Raw genomic sequence first — 6,000 nt, 5'->3', positions numbered from 1 at the left:
GGACCATCGTCCGTCTCAGTCGATCTCGGCGTCGTTGTCCACCGTAACTCTCCCGATGGTAGTTTCAACTAATTTTTTTATTTTTTTTATTTATTATATTTTCTTATTAGTCCTCGACTAAAATCGGTCATGAAATTAATACCGAAATAGACACTGAACGACACTCTACATTAATCAATTTCAAGGTGCATTTTTAGACAAGGAAATTAACTACGGATACCTTAGACCTCTAAAAACTGACACAACCCCTTGAACGTTAATTTCTAGAAGCCAACTAATTACGAAAACACGTGGTTATGTTAAAAGCCGTCATCTATGAAGCACCCTCTACTTACATTTTCCTACTCGAAGCTTCCGGAACGGTGTGACTAAACTGCTTACGTCATTCCAATCCAAATCATCCATTATCCATCCATTATATTATAATTATATTTATATTAATTTAATCATGTTATTAAACAAAATTCTAAAACACAAAAAGAAGGACAAAATTACGCAGTTAGTACCCTTGGTTTATATACAATATTATTAGAAAACCTTAACTTATTTTTTTTGCATAGATGGTACCTGATATTTGCTGAATTTTCATGGCTGCTACCCCTTTCTAACATTCGTCAGTTTTTTAACCTTAACACCTCACATGTGTGATGTGTCACACATGGGAGGGCAATTACGTCCATTTAATCATAATAGTCCATATAAAGGGCCATCTGTTGAGCTCATACGTACTGTATCTATTTAATTGATTATAAACCTTAACCTTAGCTCCCAATTCCCAAATTCGACTCCTTCGTTCGCCAATTTTAAATTTCAATTCGTAATGGTTGATTGTTGGTGTGGAAGATGCTTGTATTTCAAGTCTGAGATATGAAGATGAAGATGCTTGTATTTGTCATTTTGATTGTATTTGTTTTGTATGTTTTTCTATTTGGGTAGAAAGTTGATTACATATGTTCAATTTGTAATTTTTTTGATGTGTAATGTATTGGTATTTGTTGTTATGAATGGTATTTCACTTCTAGTCAATTATCTTTGTATTTTAGTTCTAACTAGTTGTGGAGCCCTCGCTTCGCGCCGGGGGCTCCGTTTTGAATGCGAGTTAAAAAAAAAGTCTTGATCTATTTTGTAAAAAAGAATTTTTTTCGACATAACATTGAAGGGTTGTTCCTTTTGTGAAAGTTGCTTCTTTTAGCGTTCGGGTTTTATTTTTAAAAAAAAGTTAGTAAAGTGGGGGTTCGATTTGTATTTTAATAAAAGTTAGTGGGTTAAGTTTGTGTAATTTGAAAAAACTTTACGTATAAAGTGAGGGTTCGATTTGTATTTTAGTAAAAGTTAGGGGGTTAAGTTTCTGAAAATTGAATATTAGTAAAAAAAAAAAAAAGTTAGTAAAGTGGGGGTTCGATTTGTATTTTAATAAAAGTTAAGGGGTTAAGCTTGTGAAATTTGGGGAAAAATATACGTATAAAGTGGGGGGTTCGATTTGTATTTTAATGAAAGTTAGGGTAGTTGTGGAGCCCTCGCTTCGCGCCGGGGGCTCCGTTTTGAATGCGAGTTAAAAAAAAAGTCTTGATCTATTTTGTAAAAAAGAATTTTTTTCGACATAACATTGAAGGGTTGTTCCTTTTGTGAAAGTTGCTTCTTTTAGCGTTCGGGTTTTATTTTTAAAAAAAAGTTAGTAAAGTGGGGGTTCGATTTGTATTTTAATAAAAGGTAGTGGGTTAAGTTTGTGTAATTTGAAAAAACTTTACGTATAAAGTGAGGGTTCGATTTGTATTTTAGTAAAAGTTAGGGGGTTAAGTTTCTGAAAATTGAATATTAGTAAAAAAAAAAAAGTTAGTAAAGTGGGGGTTCGATTTGTAGTTTAATAAAAGTTAGGGGGTTAATATTGTGAAATTTGGGGAAAAATATACGTATAAAGTGGGGGGTTCGATTTGTATTTTAATGAAAGTTAGGGGATTAAGTGTGAGAAAAGTGGGAAATGAATAGTACTATTCATTTCAGCTTTACCTTTTAGATATAGGTATATAATGAATGTGTAATGTCTTTGTATTTCTGTTGTAATGAATGTGTTGGTAATTTATGTTTTGATGAATGGTATGATTATTAGATGAATTGTTATCTGCAGCTAAAAGTGGCCAAAACTAGCCAAAACTACCCATATATATATTGGTACATTTAAAGGCGGTACAAACATTCTTGGCCAAAACTAACCAAAATCACCACATTCTTGGCCACATTATACTGGCACATTCAAACCCATTTTTTTTTGCCACAATATATACTGGTACACTTCAACCCAAATGCAACCATTACAAAATTCAGTCATAATACAAATTCAAATTTTTACTCGTAATGAAACTATTATACAAGCTTACAACTAATTCAACCACACGTCATATATATAATTAATGTATGTGTGTGGTTTCGAGTATATCTGCATTTGGGTTTAAATAACCACCTTTTGTAGATTGATATTGACTTTTTGTATTAAGCATTACTGCAGTTGGGTTGGAACTACCACCTTTTGTCACTTTTTGTTTTATCACTGAATTTGAATTGGTTAAGAGGTTCGAATGTGCCAGTATATATTGAAGTTGCATTTGGGATCTGAATTTGTATTAAGTGTATTTGCATTTGGTATTATGACTGAATCTGAATTAAATGGACGTAATTGCCCTCAAATGTGTGACACATGTGAGGTGTTAAGGTTAAAAAACTGAGGATGTTTGCAAGGGGTAGCAGCCATGAAAATTCAGCAAATATCAGGTACCATCTTTGCAAAACATTAGTTAAGGTTTTCTAATGATATTTAGTTTACTTTTCCACTATTTAGTTTACATTTAAGCTTAAAATATGATACATACATACATACATACATATATATATATATATATATATATATATATATATATATATATATGTATGGGCATGATCAATGGGGAAGTAACTAATGGGGGGAAGCAAAAAAAAAAAAATTCGTTTTTTTGGAATTTTTTTCATGCATCAAGATCACACGAAAATATGAACATTTAGAAAAGACACTTCGTGATGAATGTTATTATTTAGGCGGGAAAACGATCCACAAAAATAACATTCAAGATGTGATGACCCGGAAATTTCTGACCAAATTTAAACTTAATCTTTGTATGATTAACATTTTCGACACGATAAGCAAAGTCTGTAAAACTGAATCTCAAAATTTTTGAACTACTTTTATATATTTAAATACCTTTCGGTTGTTTTCGACGATTCGCGAACAATTATATGTAAATAGATACATATATACTATAACTTGAAAAGGTAACAATGTATTAATTATTTGATACCGTACATTAAACTTATTGGTTTAAATATCTATTTGAATATATATGATAAGTTAAAATATTTATTATTAAAATTTATTTATAAATAACTTCCAATGTGTATTTAAAAACTGATTTATATATATTAAAAAGATATATACATATATATAATTTTAAGTTATTTAGTAAACGATAGTAACATTTTCAAATTGCTACAGTGAATTGCTACAGTAAAAATTGACTTTGCTACAGTAACTTTGCTACAGTGGTATATTTTATGGATGATTTAAGACTATATTTTGACAAAGGTACGATTCACGAAACGTAAAGTACAAGTTTTCTCAGCGTACGAAAGGGCGTTCGAAAAACCAGAACCGGGACATAAGTCGAGTGACAACGTACGACTTATCGGAACAAAAATTACAAGTCAACTATGCACGTGAATTTAATATAATATATAATTAATTAATTTAAATTATATATATTATATTTATATTTTATTATGTCGACAAATGTTAGGACAAAAACAATGTGAGCTGTCCCTGGTCCTCATGCGAGTCGCATGGCCAGAAGGCCATTTCCATGCGAGTCGCATGACTCCAGATTTCAGGCCAGGTTCTATAAATTGCAACATTTTCTGCCGAGTAAAGAAAGAAAAAAAAACACACACATACATATTACTCCGTATTTATTTTATTTATTATTTATATTATTATTATTATTATTATTATTATTATTATTATTATTAATAAGATTATTATTAATCTTATTATTTTTTTTATTATTAGTGTTATTATTTTTGCGATACAAAAATAATAATGTACATCAAATATTACGACGGAGTGCTGTCCAAGTAATTTTCAAAATGAGTTTTCGAGCAAGCTAGAGCTAAGGAAATTATGGGTTATTGCCAAGGAGGTTATGGGTAATGTTCGGGGGTATTTTTTGTGAATCAAACCTCGTGTTTATCATCTCAGATGCGTCTACGTGCTTTCCTGCAATATTGTATATCAATATTAAACAGTGAGTTTCATATGATCCCTTTTACTCAATATATTTTTGGGCTGAGAATACATGCGACTGTTTATAAATACTGAAAATACTAGATTTATATGCGTGAGTTTCATATGATCCCTTTTACTCAATATATTTTTGGGCTGAGAATACATGCGACTGTTTATAAATACTGAAAATACTAGATTTATATGCGTGAGTTTCATATGATCCCTTTTACTCAATACATTTTTGGGCTGAGAATACATGCAAATGCTTTATTAACTGATTTACAATACTTATATGCGTGAGTTTCATTTGCTCCCTTTTTAATTGCATTTGCAATATACATTTTTGGGCTGAGAATACATGCACTTTATTTTAAACGCAATGGATACAAGTACATACTAAATTCTACACCGAGTTTGAACCGAAAATCCCTTAGCTTTGGTAACTAGTAACCGCCGGTTATAAGAACTGGTGGGCGCGAGTAGTTATATATGGATCCATAGGGCTTGATATCCCCGTCCGAGCTAGAGCACTAGCCTTTTAACGGACGTATGCTATTTGAGAAGCGTACACGTTGGTTTGCGTGTATTATTAAGATGATTATACAAAGGGTACAAATTATATATACGTTAAGTTTAGTTACCAGGGTGCTCAATTTCGTAGAATATTTTGATAAACGTTTCTGGATGAAACAACTGAAATCTTGTGATCCACCTTTATATGCAGATTATACGAAACATTAAAACTATGAACTCACCAACCTTTATGTTGACACTTTTTAGCATGTTTATTCTCAGGTTTCCTAGAAGTCTTCCGCTGTTTGCTTAGATGTTAGACAAGCTATGTGCATGGAGTTTTACATGACATATTTTTCAAGGAAACGTTGCATTCACCAAATCATCACCATGTATCTTATTTTGACTGCATTGTCAACGGAAGTACTATTGTAAACTATTATTTATGGTGATTGTCTATATGTAGAAATCATCAGATGTCGAAAACCTTTGATTTAAATATTCATTTATGGTATGCCTTTTCAAAAGAATGCAATGTTTATAAAACGTATCATATAGAGGTCAAATACCTCGCAATGAAATCAATGAATGACGTGTTCGTCCATATGGATTTGGAGCGATCGTCACACAAGATAATATTGTTCGTGAAGAATGTTAACGTTTTTTTTTCCATGTTTTGTGAAGTAAAATTTAGCCCGATTTAGAGTTTAGGGTTTAGGGTTTAGGGTTTGGTGTTTTGAGTTTATTCCATAAACGCAAAACACCAAACCATAAACCCTAAACCCTAAACCGTTCGTGTTAAAAACTCAATCTAAATCCTAAATCTAAACCCTAAACCCTAAATTTCTAAACCCTAATATCTAAACCATATAAACCCAAATATCTAAAACCTCAACATACGCTCGAAAAACACGATAATTGTTATATATTAGTTCTTCGAGCGTTTTTCCGTCAAAATAAAAACATTTATCACAAAGTGTCTTTATTAAATGTTCATATTTTAATCCAATCTATAATGTTCGTGAACAAAGTTTTTTTCAAAAAACGAAGAAAAAAAAAGATTTTGCTTCCCCCCGCTTCCCCTGATTGGTTACTTCCCTCTTGATCCTACCACTATATATATATATATATATATATATATATATATATATATATATATATATATATATATATATATATAT

This window comes from Rutidosis leptorrhynchoides, chromosome 2 (assembly GCF_046630445.1).
Source record: "Rutidosis leptorrhynchoides isolate AG116_Rl617_1_P2 chromosome 2, CSIRO_AGI_Rlap_v1, whole genome shotgun sequence".
NCBI lineage: Eukaryota > Viridiplantae > Streptophyta > Magnoliopsida > Asterales > Asteraceae > Rutidosis > Rutidosis leptorrhynchoides.
The sequence above is the reverse complement of the archived record's forward strand: the minus strand, read 5'-3'. Positions refer to the sequence as shown.